Consider the following 18,041-nt stretch of genomic DNA (forward strand, 5'->3'; position numbering starts at 1 on the left):
ACATACAAATGGGATCCAATGACAGTAATGATAATAAATCATCAAGGGAACAGAGTTACTTCTATGCCTAGGCCAGTAGCCCCCAAGCAGTGGAAGGCTGAACTGGTGAAACTGAAAGAACATTGAACAGGGAGCCGAGAAGCCTGAGTTCTGGTCCTACCCCTACTTTGCGAGCTATGTGGCCTTGGCCTCATCACTACTTAGACAAGCATTTTCTCATCTAAAAGGTAACTCATCAACTAGTTTCTAAGGGTTAGTCCCACTAGTCTAACCTGTTTTTTAATGTTTTCTTAAACCTGTGGATGAAAAGGGAAAATGCAGTTTGGGTAAATTTGGAGGACTAGACCAAGGAACTAGGCTGTACATCAATGACTCCTAGGTCTGCCCACCTGGAACTGAGCAATCAGACTCCTTGATGTGGTGCAGACACACTTGCCTTGATGTCCAGATATGGCAGCCACACCACCTGGGTAGACTGTGCTAGACCCTACTCCTAACCTGACCTCCCAGAAAGCCCTAGAGAATAAGTCACATTTCCAAGTCCTGCCTTCCCCAGGCTCCATCCAGGAGCCCATGTGGTCCAAGACTTTTCCTCATTAATTTCAACTTCTTTCTTCTGTTTCTTCAGGTGACCTTATTGGCTCCTTCTCTTCAGCCTATTGGCATGTTCAAGTCTGTGTTACCCTAAAACAAACAGGCAAACACTGCTTGGTTTTGCTTCTTTACCTTTGACTTCCACCTGATCGATCGATCTCTCTCTCTCTCTCTCTCTCTCTCTCTCTCTCTCTCTCACACACACACACACACACACACACACACACAGATAAGCATCTGGAGAAATAATTGGCACTAGCTGTCCCCATGTCTTATTTTCCAATCACTTCTAGAGTTATCACAGTGACTTCAGTCATGACTACTCCATGGAATCCATTCTAACCACATCCATCATCAACATCCCTATTGCCAACTCTGAGAAGCCTTTTCCATTCCTCATCTCAACACTCTGCTGACCGCTTGCATCTTTTTTAGAACTCACCTCCTTCGGTTTGCACAGTCAGGTCTCTCCTGGCTTCTCTCCAGGTGTTTCTCTCTGACCTGCATGCTGGATCCTCCTCTTGTACTCCACACCTTAGGTGTTTGTACTGTTTAGGATGCTGCATTCATCCACCTTCTCTTGCTTACACCCTTTTCTCACAAGACATCATTCATTCCCATAATTTTAATGGGAACCCAGATGTTTATGGTTTCCATATCCTTATTTCCCTCCAAAATCACTCTCCTAAGATATAAAATTGGCAAAGGATAAAAGTTAGGTTATAAGCCCACATACTCCATGTATTTGTATGAATTCCTCATAGATATCTAAAATTCAATATATCTCAAAAAAAAAACTGTGTACTCATTATTATCCCCTATTTCCATATTTAATTTTCCCTTCCCGCTACACTCCCTGTATTGACAGGTTACGCCAGCATCCACACTATCTTCCAAGCCCAAGAGCTGTGAACGACTCACAACTCCTCCATCTACCTTATCCTCAACAGTCTCCAAACCCTGCCTACTTTACCTCCTAAATATCTCATTTGTCAGCCCTCTTCCCAATCCATATCCACTGTCACTACCTTGGTTCAAGCAAATTTCTCACCTGGATATGCCAATAGTCTCCTAACTGGCCATATGCTGTCACCCATTCCTCCAATCCATCCACCACACCGCCACTAAAGTGATTGACTTTTGTATATTTAATCATGTCTGTTTCCATGCTGTATGTCCTTCATGCACTTTCCTGGCCCGTAAGATAAATGACAGTGCCCTGTCCTGGCATGTCATAATTTTATAATCCGGACCATCCCCTTCCTCATTATACTTCCTGAATGACTAAATTCCCCAAACACACTAGGAAATTTTATATTTCTGGGACCTCTTTTTAGAATGATGTTATCCCTAATTTGCGAGGAGGCTGGATGTAGGGCTAGTTACTAAGAACCTTTCTTTCACCCTTACCTGGATTTGCCCACTGGCCTTTCTGATTTGTATCACCTGTTAGCCACTGTCTCAACCAGCCAGATGCTCCCCCTGAGCCTCCTCTCTTGCCACGATCTGTTTCTGACAACATCCTTTTGAGACATTCACTCTCAGACAACTTGAGAGATTGATTTAGGGGAAATTATTATCAAGTTGTATACAGAAGCATTGTTCCTATTTTTTTCTCTTTTAAAATTATATTCATCATGATGCATTTGTATTTATTTATCTTATATAGAGGAAACCTTACTAATTCATATATAATATATATATAACTTATTGTTATAGGTAAAAGCAAAAAAAGTTGTTCATACTTTAGAAAAGACAAGCCACAGAGGCTGAGCTACATAATCCTGGGAATAGCTCCCAGAATTGCACACTGATCAGGGATCTTGCATTCAGGCACTTAGAAGAACCATATTATTGGTAGTCAGGAAATGGAGGTGCTTTAGACACATGAATCATACCTGTAGAGGAGGTAATTTCTGCTCAACCTCAAACAAGTATTTCCACACAGGAATATAGGCTCTGGGTTGTCACTTTCTCCAAAAATGTAAAAGAAGTTAGAAGTTTGGTTTGCTATTTTTTTTTCTTTTGGTTTCTAAGGTAGGTATTTAGATGATTGAGTTGAGACCTTTCCTTTTTTCTAATATGGGCAATTAAGCCTATACATTTTCCTCTAAGCACTGCTTTAGTTGCATCCTATAAATTTTGATATGTCACATTTTCTTTTCCATCAGTTCAAAATATTTTCTAATTTTCCTTGTGGATTCTTCTTTAGCCTGTAAGTTATTTAGAAGTCATTTTGTTTAACTTCAAAATATTTGCTGATCTATTAAATTTGTTTTGGTTGTTTTTAATTTAATTCTGTTATGAACAGGGAGCATACTTTGAATAATTTCAATCTTTTAAATTTTATTGAAATGTATGTTAAGGGCTAGTATATAGCCCTTTTTAAAAACATGTTTGTTTTTCTTGTTTGTTTGTTTTGTTTCATTTTTGAGACAAAGTCTTGCTCTGTTGCCCAGGCTGGAGTGCAGCGGCGTGATCTCAGCTCACTGCAAACTCCACCTTCTGGGTGCAAGTGATTCTCCTGCCTCAGCCGCCTGAGTAGCTGGGATTACAGGCGTGCACTGCCACACCCAGCTAATTTTTGTATTTTTAGTAGAGACGGGGTTTTGTCATATTGGCCAGGCTGGTCTCAAACTTCTGACCTCAGGTGATACACTCACCTCGGCCTCCCAAAGTGTTGAGATTATAGGCGTGAGACACCACCCCCAGCCTGGAAAATGTTTTAGTGCTCTTGAAAAGAATATATAATTTTCTCTTTGGGGTTGGTATGTTCTATAAATATCAGTTAACATTGATTGGTAAAGTTATTCAAGTCTTCTATTTCGTAGCTGACTTTTTACCTGTTTTTCAAATATTGTGAATGTGGCACTGAAATCTTCATGTCTAATAGTTGAATTGTCTACTCCTTTCAATTCTGTTTTAAATTAATATATTTGGGGCCCTTTTTGTTAGGTGCATGTATATTTTAGCTGTGATATCTTCTTGATACATTGGACCTTTTATTATGAAATGTCTCTTTTTCTAATAATATTTAAAATCTATTGTGTCCAATAATGCTATAGCCATTCCAGCTCTCATATGGTTGTTAGTTGCATACTGTATCTTTTTTTTATCTGTTACTTTAAATTTAGTTATATTTTTGAATCTGAAATTTGTCTTTCATGAGTAGTATATAGTTATATTTTGCCTTTTTAAATCCAATATGACAATCTTTGCCTTTTGATTGGATCATATAGGTCATTCAAATGTAATGTAATTATTATGTTTGGATTTATATCTGCCATCTTGATGTTTGTTTTCTATATTTTCATGTATTTTTCTCCTTCTATTCCCCCTTTTAATGCTGCTTTCAAGCACTCGTTCGTGTTCAATTCTTCTTTTGCTTTTAATCTCTTTGCTTCAATTCCTCTATTGAGGAATTAATATTTCTCATTGTTACAGTGTAGATTTTTTAACAATGTATTCTTCAGTTATTTTCTTGCTCTGTGGATTATAATATGCATCTTAATTTATTTTAACATACTTCAGGTTAATTCTGACTTAATTAGAGTAAAATGTAACAATTTTGCTCCAGTATAGCTCCATTTTCCCCTACTCCTCTGTGCTGTCATTTTCATATATGTTACATCCATATGTTATAATCCCAAAATATAGTGTTATAAATGCTGCTTTGTGAAATGTTCTGTCTTTTAAATAAAGTAACAGAAGAAAAGAAAAAAAAAATCTACACAACCTTTTATATTTAACCACATATTTACTATTTCTAGTGCTCTTCATTTCATGCTGTGAATTTTAGTTATGTGTCACTTTCTTACAGTCTGAAGGGCTTCTTTTAGTGTTTCTTGACTGCTACTCTCAGTCTTTGTTTCCTGGGAATGTTTTAATTTCAGTTTTGAAGTATCCTTCTACTGGATATAGAACTCTTCATTAACAATATTTTTCCCAGTGTTTCAAATATGTCCTTCCACTGCCTCCCCGCCTCTATTGTTTCTTTTGAGAAGTCAGCAGTTCAAAATATTGTTGTTCCTCTATCTATAATGAGTCACTTTTCTCCAGTAGCTTTCAAGATTTTCTCCATGTCTTTGGCTTCCAACTTTAAATATAATGTGTTTACGTGTTTATCTCTTTGGGCTTATCCTACTTGGGCCTCATTGAACTTTTTCATTTCATGTTAAATGTTTTATACAAAATTTGGGCAGTTTGGGGCCGTGTTTCTTTGAAATTTTTAGTATCTTAAAATATCTGGGAAAAATATTGTTAATGAACAGTTCTATGTCCACGAGAAGCATACTTCAAAACTGAAATTAAAACATTCTCAGGAAACAAAGAATGAGAGTAGCAGACAGGAATATTAATTTTTTAGTATCTTTAATATCTTTTAATATGCTTAAAGATGTTTCTCAGGCCTCAAAGGCTCTGCTCTCATTTTCCTATTTTTTTATCTTTATATTGGATGATTTCTATCGACTTCAAGACTACTGATAATTTCTTCTGCCATCTCAAATCTGCTATTAAGCCCAAGTAACAAATTTTTCATTTCAATTATTATATTTTTCAACTCCAGAATTTTCATTTGTTCTTTTTAAAAAGTTTTGTCTCTATTGAGATTCCTTATTTGTTGAATAGTTGTCATCGCTCCTTTCCTTTCCTTTTTAAAACATTTATAAATGTTGCTTTGAAGTTTTTTTCTGTTAAATACCTTATCTGATCCCACTTATACTTGGTTTCTATCAAATGTATTGTTTTGTTTGCCTGAACATAAGTCACACTTTCTGTGGAATATTGCACATATTTACTCAATATATTTGAGCAACTTGGTCAAGCTCTGACACTCCACACTGAGCCACTGCAGCTTCCCTACCCCGGCACATATCCTTACCAGACTTGGTCCTGCCTACGTTTCCAAGACTGAGTTGTTCAAGAAGGGAAGGTGCTAAAGGGGATAGGAAAGGGGAAGAAGAGGAAGAGCCCTTTGCTTCTTTGAGCCTCAGTTTCCCATTTGTGAAACAAGAAAATAACAACTATGTCAAGAGTCATTGCAAAGATCAAAGAAGATTTTATATAGAGAGATATACACACATACAAAATGTTATATATATTTTATACATATATACACAGATGCATATAAATATTTTGTAAATTCAAAAACATACAAACATGAGGAATATATATTTATAATAGTAATATATTGATTTTTTAATCAATTAATTTATTTTTTGAGACTCAGTCTACCTCTGTCACCCAGCTGGAGTGCAGTGGCATGATCTCAGCTCACTGCAAACTCTGATTCCCAGATTCAAGAGATTCTCCTGCCTCAGCCTCCCAAGTAGCTGGCATGCACCATCATGCCTGGCTAATTTTTATATTTTTAGTAGAGATGGGGTTTCACCATGTTGGCCAGCCTGGTCTCAAACTCCTGACCTCGTGGTCCACCCACCTTGTCCTCTCAAAGTGCTGAGATTACAGGCGTGAGCCACTGCATCCAGCCTGTTATTTTCTTTATTCAGCAGTCAGATAATTAACCAACCACAAGTGTGATGACTGGGAAAAGAGTCAGTGATAGGAAAAAAAAATGAGAAACAAGTACCTAGGAAATCTTTGTACTTAACAAAGAGAAAAACATAGGAAGAGACAGAAAAAGAAAAAAATAGGGAGAAAAGGAAAGTAAATTAGGAAAAGAGAGGGGGTAAGAAAGAGAAAAGGGAAGAAAAAAAGAACAGCCTTTAAGCTTATTCCCTTTTATACCTCCAGAAACAGAACACAAAAGTCATTATTAGTCTTGTTAACCTTGTAGTAAAAGTTTTAAAGGTCCTATGGAGCCCTGTAATCAACTTATTCTAGTTCTATAAATAAGACTTCCCTGAGAAGCCAGAGCTAGTACTGGGCTGAAAGAGGAAAAATCATGGTCCTACCTGCAAAGTAATGGGAAAGGTGGGGTTGTATCCAGAAAACTGGTTTACTCAGTACCTGCCATTCTTCTTCCCAATCTGCTCTTTCCCCTTACAGAAAGGCAGCCCTGCTGGCTTACTTTGCTTTACCCTATCTTTGAGCCTCCTATGAGAAAGAACAGCACCGGGATCCAGTCCGGGGCTGAGACTCAGTGAGAAATGACAGCACCGGGATCCAGTCCGGGGCTGAGAGTCAGTGAGAAAGGACCACACTGGAATCAGACTGGGCCGCTGGCAGTCAGTGGATTGCCAAGTGTAGGGTCTTCCTGGGAGACTGCCCGTGGGTCAGGCCTGGGAAGCACACAGTGCTCTTTCTGGGGGGGACCCAATTCAACCCATGAAGGGTCTTTGAAAATGCACTGAAAAAAGAGCTTAGGCCGAGCACAGTGGCTCACACCTGTAATGCCAGCACTTTGGGAGGCTGAGGCAGGCAGATCACCTGAGGTCAGGAGTTTGAGACCAGCCTGACCAACATGGAGAAACCCTGTCTCTACTAAAAATAAAAAATTAGCCAGGCGTGGTGGCACGTGCCTGTAATCCCAGCTACCCCGGAGGCTGAGGCAGGAGAATCACTTGAACCGGGGAGGCAGAGGTTTCAGTAAGCCCTGAGATCATGCCATTGCACTCCAGCCTGGGGCAACAAGAGCAAAACTCCATCTCAAAAAAAAAAAAAAAAGTGAGAACTTTTTCATGGTGTGGACAGTGTCACCGCATGCCTGTCCAAGGGCCACCAGTGAGACCTGAATCCTTGGAGCCATACTGCATTAAGGGGTTATGAGAAGGCCGTGAGTTCCCCAAATCTCTCAGAGGCAGGTGGCGTCCTTGGGACCTACATGGGTCTTTGGTAACTTGGTTCTGGGGTAGTACGTGCCCTGAAGTAGGGGTGGGTGCCCTTAAGGAGGAGCAAACAGCTCCATTGACCATAAAACCAACACCACATAGATTCTTTACGAGCCACCAACATTTACTGAGACCCTCTTGGGGACAAAGTCTCCCATGCCCCTGGTTGTCTGCTCTCTTGAGTGTCTGGTCTCATGGGCTTGTCACTGGCAGCACCGGGTAGAAGAACAAAGGGAAAAGGTGAGCCAGGTGTGGAGACGGGAGGAGGAGATTCTATACGCTGAGATAGGCACAGCTGTGGCTCTGGGAGGACCGTGTCAGAGGGGCGGGCAGGCTCTTGTTGAGCACGTTCATGAACAGAAGCAGCCGAAGTCCCTGTTCTCCTGGGGCTGTGCCAGGGTGCGGGGAGGGGAAGCAGACAGATGATATGCCAGGTGGTGAGAGTGATAAGAAGAAAAATAAAGCAAGCTAAGGTGAGAGAGAACATTCCCTGCAGAGTAAGGAGAAAGTGGACAGGCAGGAGCACCTCAAGCTTCCCTTGCAACAGGGGAGGAGGCCGGTGGGGCTGGGGCAGAGTGGGCAAGAGGAAAGAGGCAGGAAGGAAAGGAGAGGTGGGGGGCCTGGCAGTCCCACCTGGGTAAGAATGATCTATTCCACATTAAATGTCTAGGCAGGAGTTTGAGTAGAGAAGCCAGGAATCTGACTTATTTATTCCATTATTTTATTGTAATAAAATACATACAACATAAAATGTACTATCCTGACTTTTTTCTTTTTTTTTTTTTTGAGATGAAGTCTTGCTCTGTTGCCCAGGCTGGAATACAGTGACAAGATCTCAGCTCACTGCAATCTCCGCCTTCCGGGTTCAAGCAATTCTCCTGCCTCAGTGTCCCAAGTAGCTGGGATTACAGGCATGTGCCACCATGCCCAGCTAATTTTTGTATTTTTAATAGAGATGGGGTTTCACCATGTTGGCCAGGCTGGTCTTGAACTCCTGACCTCAAGTGATCCACCTGCCTCGGCCTCCCAAAGTGCTGGGATTACAGGCTGAGCTCCCACACCTGGCCCAGGGATGCCTTCTTAAACCCTATCTCTAACCGAAGCCCTGGGACCTCCAGCTTCCCTTCACCGGAACTGCTGGTGCCTCCTCTGCAAGCCCTCTGTGCTTTTACCTACAAGCAGAGACTTGGCTCTCTCCTCTCCCGTCTCCAGGCCCTTCCTGCTGACTGCCCCCCATTCAAGGATGGAGCCAGGCACTAGTTCAGCCACTGTTCACCCCTCCACGGTCTCTCCACCTCTTCTCATTCTCCTTCCTACTCCTTCCTTCTCCTCCACATTTGCCATCTTGTCACTCTCCTCTTCTTTGCTTCACTCCATCTCCCTCTCCTGGTCTCTCCCATCCCCTTGGTGGTATTAAATGCATTCATAAGGCTCAGCATTCACCACCCTCCATCTCCATAACTCTTTCCATCATATCACCCTGAATTTCTGCACCCATTAAGCAACAACTCCCATTCCCCTTCCCCCCAGCCAGTGGTAACCACCAGGCTACTTTTTGTCTCTGTGAATTGACTTCTGTAGGGACCTCATGTAAGTGGAATCATATAGTATTTGTCCTTTTGCATCTGGCTTATTTGACTTGACATAATGTCTTCAAGGTTCATCAATGTCGTGGTATATGTCAGGATTTCCTTTTTAAATTTTTTATTTTTAGAGACAGAGTCTCACTCTGTCACTCAGGCAGGAGTGCAGTGGAGCGACCATAGCTCACTGCAATCTTGACCTGCTGGGCTCAAACTATCCTCCCAACCTCAGCCTCCTGAGTAGCTGGGACTTACAGGTGCATGCCAGGCTAATTAAAAAAAAAAAAAAAGACTTTTTAGAGATAGGGTCTCACTGTGTTGTCCAATCTGGTCTTGAACTGCTGGGCTCAATCAGTCCTCCAGCCTTGGCCTCCCAAAGTGCTGGAAGATGTGAGCCACAGCACACAGCCCAGAATTTCCTCTTTTTTTTGAGGCAGAATCTCGTTTTGTTGCCCAGGCTGGAGTGCAGTGGTGCAATCTCGGCTTACTGCAACCTTCACCTCCTGGGTTCAAGAAATTCTCCTGCCGCAGCCTCTGAAGTAGCTGGGACTACAGGCCTGTGCCACCATGCCTAGCTAATTTTTGTATTTTTAGTAGAGACCGGGTTTTACCACGTTGGCCAGGCTGGTCTCAAATTCCTAACCTCAAGTGATCCACCTGTCTCAGTCTCCCACAGTAGAATTTCTTTTCTTTTTAAGGCTGAATAATATTCCACTGTAAGTATGCAGCACATTTTGGTTATCCCTCCATCCGTTGTTGAACACTTGGGTTGTGTCTACTCTTATGGACGTGGGTGTACAAATATCTCTTTGAGGCCTTTCAGTTCTTTTAGGTGTATATCCAGAAGTGGAATTGCTGAATCACATGATAATTGTATTTATTTATTTTTATTTTTTGGAGATCTGTGTGCCTTTATTAGCAGAACCACTACTTGAGGGGGATGAAGCGGGAGGAGTGGGTGGCCCCGATGCAGGGCCGGCCGTGCTTCACGGGCTTGTAGGTGATGGAGAATTCACCCAGGTAGTGGCGATCATCTCTGGCTTGATCTCCACCTGGTTGAAAGTCTTGCTGTTGTAGACACCCACCACGCTGCCCACCACCTCGAGCAGGATGATCATGTCCCTCAGGTGCGTCTTCCAACTTCCGGCTTCTCCACGGGCGGCACCGCCCCCTCGGCCTTGCGCAGGCGCTTCAGCAACGAGTGTTGCTTCCGCCGCAGGTCCCGGTTCAGCTGCCGTCACTGGCTCGCACTGTCTAGCGGCGTCGGCTGCTCGTAGGACGTGCCCAGCAGCTGGTCCAGGTCCACCCCGCGGTAGGTGAACTTGCGGAAGGTCCGCTCCTTCTTCTGCTCTACCTCTTCCCTCTTGCCGGATCCTCAGAAAAGTGATAATTCTATTTTTAATTTTTGAGGAACTGCTGTACTGTTCTTCTTTTCTTTTCTTTCTTTTTTTTTTTTTTTTTGAGACAGAGTCTTGCTCTGTCACCCAGGCTGGAGTGCAGTGGAGCGATCTTGGCTCACTTACAGTCTCCACCTTCTGGATTCAAACAATTCTCCTGCCCAGCCTCCCTAGTAGCTGGGATTACAGGAGCCGGCCAGCACGCCCGGCTAATTTTTGTATTTTTTAGTGGAGATGGGGTTTCACGATGTTGGCCAGGCAGGTCTCGAACTCCTGACCTTGTGATCTGCCCTCCTCGGCCTCCAAGAGTGCTGGGTTTACAGGCGTGGGGCACCGTGGCTAGCCTGCTATACTGTTTTCACAGTGGCTGGACCACTTTACATTCTCACCAACGTGCATAAACAAGTGTTCTAACTTTTCCACATACTCACCAACACTTGCTATTTTCTGTGGGTTTTTTTTTTTTTTTTTTTTTTTTTTGACAGAGTCTCACTCCGATGACCAGGCTGGAGTGCAGTGGTGTGATCACGGCTTACTGCAGCCTCAACTTCCTGGCTCAGGTGATCCTCCCATGTCAGTCTCCCAAGTAGCTGGGACTATAGGTATACGCCACCACACCTAGCTAATTTTTTGTATTTTCTGTAGAGACAAGGTTTTGCCGTGTTGCCCAGGCTGGTCTTGAACTCCTGGGTTCAAGTGATCTACCCGCTTTGGCCTCCCAAAGTACTGGGATTACAGGTGTAAGCCACTGCACCTGGCCATATATATATGTGATGGTGTGACCTTAATGGATGTGAGGTGGTATATCATTGTAGTTTTGGTTGGCGTTTCCCTAATGGTTAGTGATATTAGCATCTTTTCATGTGCTCATTGGCTGTTTGCATAACTTGTGTTGGGGAGATTTGTCTATTCAAATCCTTTCTCCATTTTTGAATTGGGTTGTTTGCTATTTTGTTGTTGAGTTTAGTAATCTGACTTAGTTTTAAACAGATTACCCTGCTGCTGTGCTGAGAGTAATAGACTTTGAGAGCCAAAAGTAGAAGCAGAGAGCAGCTCCCACAATATGCAGACAAGGTGATGGCGGTTGAAGTGGGGGTGGCAGTGTGAAGTTGGTGAGTGGTGACAAATGATCCGATTCCGGATCTACTCGGAAGGTAGATCCAGTGGGGTTTACTGACTGCATGAGCTGCCAGGGAGGTTTCAGGGTGACTCCCAGGTTTTTGACCTGAGCTAGAACGGAGTGGCCATTGACTGAGATGGAGAAGGCTTTAGGGGCAGAGCCTGGAGAGAAGACTGAGGTTCTGAGTGGAGTGCGTGAAAATTAAGATGTGACTCCAAAGTGAACATGGTTGCTAGGCAGCAGCATGGATGTGTCTGGAACTCAGGAGAGGGTTTGGGCAGAGATGCACATGTATGAGTTTGTCATGAGTGTTTACATGTTATTTTAAAGCCATGAAACAGAATGAGCTCACCTTGAAACGGAGTGTTTATAGAAAAGAGAAGAAGTCAAAAGGCCAGGTATGGTGGCACTTTGGGAGGCTGAGGTGGTCGAATCACCTGAGGTTGGGAGTTCGACACCATGCTGACCAACAATGGGAGAAACCCCATCTCTACTAAAAATACAAAATTAGCCGGGTGTGGTGGCGCACATCTGTAATCCCAGCTACTCGAGAGGCTGAGGTGGGAGAATCGCTTGCACCTGGGAGGCGGAGACCAATTGCACTCCAGCCTGGGCAACAAGAGCGAAACTCTGTCTCAAAATAAAAAAGGAAGTCAAAGGATTGATCCCTGGGGCACTCCAACCATCAGGACTGTGAGAACAAATCAACAAAGACAGTGGAAAGGGAGTAGGGGTGACTTGAGAGAAGACCGTTGTCCTGGAGGCTTCAGAAAGAAAGAGTTTGGAGGAGGAGGCATGCCTCGCCCTGTTCATTAAATGTGGCTGATTGGCAAAAGGAGGAAAGGCAGAGAAGGTGGGCTCAGAGGCGGGTCGGATGCAGATAACAGTGGTGGGAGCCCAGGGAGTTCATTGCTTCTCTTTTTAAGAATCATGGGCTGAGACTGAGGGTTAGGGAGAAGGTGTTGGAAGTTTGAAGAGAGATGAGAAGGAGCAAAAAAGTTGCTTCAGGAAAGGTGGTGATTGTTGAGCAGCTGTAAGCGCTCCCTTGATCAGTGACAACTCCAGAATTTCTCTCTATGAGGGATGGAAGGGTCTGCTTGGAAGGGAGCTTGACAACGAACTCACAAAACAGCAGCATAAGGTTGGAGAAACATAAGTCCTCCATATCAAGGAAAAGAGTAAAGGAAGGGGGAGAAGAATAATCAACCCTGAAGTCGCCCTGCAGGTCCCCACAGAGTAGGTCTTACATCAGTAGGGGAAGGGTTTGGTAGGGCCTTCCATATGGGGTAAACCCTATAGCTGTGAGAAAGCTGTCCTCTGTCACTAGCTGTGTGCGGTCACCAGAAACACAGCCGATGGGATAAGAAGGAAGGCCCAGAACCAGACAGACAGGTGCGCCAGGAGGCCATGCCCCTCATCCATCAGCAAAGAAACTTGTGACACTTCCTACCTGTCCTCTCTCTTCTCAAAGTACCAGGGTCAGACAGTTAGGCAGATCTAAGGGTATAGTCTATATCTCTCAAGCCCTTTGGTTGATTCAACACACATGCACCCATACGTGCATTCACACATCAAAGCAGTCATCTTGGGAGGCCATGAACTTACTGGAAAGATGTTGCCATGGAACAAAGTATTCCTGGAATTCCTTTATGGGAAATCCAACTGGGTGTGTGACATGCTGTCTTGGCTGTTCTTTGTGGAGGTCACTTTTTGCATTTCAAGGATAGACTGATTTCTGGAAACAGTCTAAAGTCATTTAGAGCCAAGTGTGATGAATACAATTAGGGATTAGAGTTTTTGTGGCCACTGATGAGGTTGGATACAGATAGAATAAAACTAGCTTTGTCTTGTTGAAAAGGGGGCAGTTGTTTTATAGGATTTAATAAGGTACAGTGTGTAAAGTGCCTGGCATAGTTTTTGATCTGTAGCAGGCATTTCATAATTGGTAATTATTAATATTCCTAAAACAGAGACCCTGAAATGAGTGCAAGGATTATTGAAATAAGTGACGTGTTCCCCAAGGTGATGGCTTTGAAGGCACAGACTTTATCTAGAATTAGAAATTTTGCTAAGTGTGTTTAAAAAAGCAGATTCACAATCTTTTTTTAAAAATATTTTTTGAGATGGAGTTTCGCTCTGCTATGAGAGCCTGGAATGAGAATGGCCTGGCCTTGAGTTCACCTTCTGTCCAAGGCCCATGGCTAGTCAATCTCTGAGCTTCAGTTTCCTCCCTTCCCTCCCTTTCCCTCCCCCTTTCCCTCCCCCTCTCCCTCCCCCTCCCCCTTCCCCTCCCTTCTCCCTCTCCCCTCTCTCCCTCCCTCTCCCCTCCCCTCCCCCCCTCCCTCTCCCCTCCCCTCCCTCCCTCCCTCCCTTTTGATGGAGTCCAGATCTGTCATCCACACTGGAGTGCAATGGCACAATCTCGGCTCACTGCAGCCTTCTCCTCCTGGGTTCCAGCAATCCTTCTGCCTCAGCCTCCTGATTAGCTGAGGCTACAGGCACCTGTCATCAGGCTGGGCTAATTTTTGTATTTTTTGTAGAGACAGGGTTTCACCATGTTGGCCAGGCTGGTCTCAAACTCCTGACCTCAAGTGATCTACCCGCCTCGGCCTCCCAAAATGCTGGGATTATAGGCATGAACCACCACACCTGGCCTCAAATTCGCAATCTTATCTGTTATTATCTTTATTAACCTTGCAAGTAAGAGGACCAGAGGATTCCTTACCAAAGGAAAGGAGATTATGGGAGAAGACTAAAGCCAACCCCTATATCACCCTCTAGGATCACCCATGTCTCCTGGTGGTGCCTGATCACTCACCACTAGATATGGGGCTCACCAGGTACCAAAGAGGCCAAATGTGTTCTTCCCCTCTCCCACTGCTGGTCTTCTGAAGCCAGGAAAAAACTCTATAATGAGAATTTCTTGTCTTTGGCTGAAACTTTCAATCTTCACAAAACCAAATAATCATGGAAAAGATAGCATGGGAGTAATTTCCAGCCTTGTGCACAGAAGGTTACTAAAGCCTTTCCTGATATCAGGTCTTGGTAGTAGGAGAGTAGAGACAGCAGAGGGCAGTGGGTGCTTCTGCAGAAGGGGTGGGCAAGGAGGAAGCCCTACTGGGAGGTTAGAGGCACTGAAAGCAAACCGTCTAATGCTCAGTTTTGTACAGATCTGGGCTCGCTCTGTGGTTTCCCTTCTCCCTAACAAGAGGCACAGAGGGAGCATTCTGGCCCAGAGCTGTGCATGGTAAAGACTCACGGTGCCACCTTACCGCTATGAGAGAAATGGCACTCGTCTGAACTCTGTTCTAACCAGGTGATTGACTTTGCTTGCACTGTCTCTGGACCTCAGTTTCCCACAAAAGATATTGATGGCTTGGGGTTTTTATCAATGTTTTTAGGCATTTGATTTTTAAATTTTAATTAATTAATTACAATATTTATTTATTTTTTTGAGACAAGGTTTCTCTCTGTCACAGCCCCGGAATGCAGTGGCGTAGTCTTGGCTCACTGCAACCCTTGCCTCCCAGGTTCAAGTGATTCTCCTGCCTCTGCCTCCCCAATAACTGGGATTACAAGCGTGTGCCACTACACTCAGCTAATTTTTGTATTTTTAGTAGAGATAAAGTTTCACCATGTTTGACCAGGATGGTCTTGAACTCCTGACCTCAAATGATCCACTTGACTCTGCATCCCAGAGTGCTGGAATTATAGGTGTGAGCCACCACGCCTGGCCGGCATTTGATTTTTAACTTTGATCTGTAGTGAGATATGTGTTTTACATTGAGACCTAGTATATGCTTTCATATTTATATGTGTATTTATGCATATATACACATATACGTTTGTGTATATACATACACACAGATTTATGCATATATATTTGTGTGTGTATTATTTATATGCTATTCTATCTATTGAACCAAAAGTTATAAGACTTGCAGTTTGGAAAACATGAAATTAAGTGGTAGATAATGCCCTTTCCAATTCTGATATTTTAGGCTTATTGCTAAGCCAGTCAGTGATTGATTGGTTTCATGTGCGGTTAAAAGTTACAGAGATCTGTTTATGTAAAGCCTTTAGCACAGGTCAAGCTCATAGTCAGTGCCCTGTGATTGTTACTTACTACTTGTCCTCTCATTTCCTATGAGTGACTTCAGCAACTTCTTCCCTTTGGTTTTTCCCTATAGGCACTTCTCATTTTCTGCCTGCTGTGTCCTCTTATTTTGATTGTGAGATAAAACATTCTCTCTTTGGTCTCTCATCTTTCTCTCCGTGTTTCGTTTTCTGACTCCCTTCCCTTCATATAGATCCATATTAAAAGCCAAGCTCCAAGTCAACAGAGATCATCCAGTCACCTCTTACCCGACCACAGGCCTCAGTGGGCACGTGCCTCTTGGGATTGGGCTTTGCAATGATTTTTGGCCTTTGAAGATTTTTCTTACTTTTCTATCAGCTCAGCTATGCATTTATGAAATTCATTTACTTTGAATTTCAAAATAAATGAATCTTTACTGGGAGGATTTTCTGGACATCTAAACTGCCTAGGACCTGGAAATGAAAGGTCCTATCAGTACTTCTCAACAGAGAAATCCTACTGGAGGCCACCTCTCCTTCAACAGAGAAAGAGAGATGCACCATCTCCACTGGACAACTGGATGGCAGAGGTCTTCCTTTGAGAGTATGGTGGGGTGGGGCGCAAATTAAGTAACACTGAAGCAGTGCCATGATTGAGAGTATGGTGGCCTGGGCTGTGCATGGTGGCTCATGTCTATAATCCCAGCACTTTGGGAGGCCAAGTCGGGTGGATCAACTTGAGGCCAAAATTTCGAGAACAGTCTGGACAACATGGCGAAACTCCGTCTCTACTAAAAATACAAAAAAATTAGCTGGGTATGGTGGTGCATGCCTGTTGTCACAGCTTCTTGGGAGGCTGAGGCATGAGAATTACTTGAGTCTGGGAGGTGGAGGTTGCAGTGAGCCAAGATTGTACCACTGCACTCCAGCCTGGGCAACAGAGTCAGACCCTGTCTCAAAAAGAAGAAGAAGAACAGAAGAGTATGGTGACCTGAATTTCACCCCCAGCTCTGGCTGTGATACTCACTGTGCATTTTCGGGTGGACAGCTTAACCTCTGAAGCTTCATCTGTATAGTGGACATAAGACCTATACCACCTGATAGAGCTTTTAGAAGATTAAATGAGCTTAAGTGTCCAGCATAGTGCCTGGCTCGTACCAAGTATTCAATAAATGTTGGCTGCCATGTTTTATTTCTTTTCTTCCTTGGCTGCCTTACGGCCATGGCGTTTCCCATCATCTGAACAGGCAGGAGTCTCTGTGCTGAGTGTCTGGGGACCTGGGTCACTGTCTAGCTGGGAGAATTGGGGCATGTCTCTTTATCTTGCTATTTTCTCACATATAAACATCTACCTCATCATTAAAATGAGAGGGTGGACTAAGAGATTTCTAAGCAAGGTTCTCACCCTCCTAGTCTGTGATTCTAGTAAGAGTGGTGTGAAAAGCAAAATGTACCTCTCAAAACAGTGTTTTCCCAGGCAGCCTTCAGCCTATCAGAGATTGTGCTTCCCAGAGCTGATCTGTTAAAGTTGGATCTTTGGAATTTGGCACCTATGTCCCCATAGGAGTAGTCTTTTAAGTGATGGTTAGCTTTCCAGGGCTGGCTTATAACACCCTGCTTAATGCACAATGAAGCAGAAACACCGCACATTTGCATCGGAAACGGTGGGAAACAATACTGTGACAACACTAGTAATTAAACCAAACAGAAAAACAATCCCATTGAATGAGAACTCATTTTTTATTTATCCGAAATCCTGGTGCTTGAGGGAAGCAGCTTAATTTAGAAGAGGAGGAGGTCTAGGAAGCGTGTGGGGGAGAATCTGCAGCCTCTCTTCTGGGCTTTCTTAAGGGATTTGGACTGAGGCTGGTGGTACAGGTTCTTGACATGTCTGACTTTGCTTAAAAATTCAAGGATTCCTGCTAAACCATTGTATTTTTTCTATGACATAGTGTTGGCCTACGTCTCTCGTGTCTGAAGCCATCATAAGCATTTGAACTTATCAATAGAAAGTGGAGTGGGAGAGAGAAGAACGGAAACTGAAAGACGAGAGGCAAGAATTCTCCTAGACATCACCAACGGGTGAGCCTCCCGTATGTTTTGTTGGGTCTACCCATGCGGAATTACATAGCATTTTCAAGTGAAAAAAAAAAAAAACATCTGCCAGGATATAAAAATTTCATTAAAATATATCCAGGCCTGGCGCAGTGGGGTGGCTTATGCTTGTAATCCCAGCACTTTGGGAGGCCGAGGCAGGAAGATCTCTTGAGGTCAGGAGTTCGAGACCAGCCTGGCCAACATAGTGAAACCCTGTCTCTTCTGAAAATATAAAAATTTGCCAGGCATTGTGGTGAGTGTCTGTAATCCCAGCTACTTGGGAGGCTGAGGCATCAGAATCACTTGAACCCAGGAGATGGAGATTGCAGTGAGCAGAGATTTCACCAATGCACTCCAGCCTGGGTGGGTGACAGAGTGAGAC

At 43.6% G+C, this 18,041-nt stretch overlaps 1 protein-coding gene and 1 pseudogene across 34 annotated transcripts in view; one reads left to right on the forward strand and one right to left on the reverse strand.

The window, feature by feature from the left end:
- The window catches only part of GFRA2 (GDNF family receptor alpha 2), a 410,970-nt gene that overhangs the window by 214,699 nt on the left and 178,230 nt on the right, over positions 1-18,041 (forward strand). For all 34 annotated transcript variants that reach the window (XM_064368864.1, XM_064368853.1, XM_064368852.1 and 31 more), the window contains one exon: positions 17,515-17,644. The gene's annotated coding sequence lies outside the window, so the exon portion shown is untranslated. The remainder of the gene's footprint in view (positions 1-17,514; positions 17,645-18,041) is intronic.
- On the reverse strand, positions 9,896-16,874 carry LOC135271450 (small ribosomal subunit protein uS19-like; annotated as a pseudogene).

This window comes from Aotus nancymaae, unplaced genomic scaffold (assembly GCF_030222135.1).
Source record: "Aotus nancymaae isolate 86718 unplaced genomic scaffold, 86718_ANA_hifiasm-v0.15.2.pri h1tg000079l, whole genome shotgun sequence".
NCBI classification, from domain to species: Eukaryota; Metazoa; Chordata; class Mammalia; order Primates; family Aotidae; genus Aotus; species Aotus nancymaae.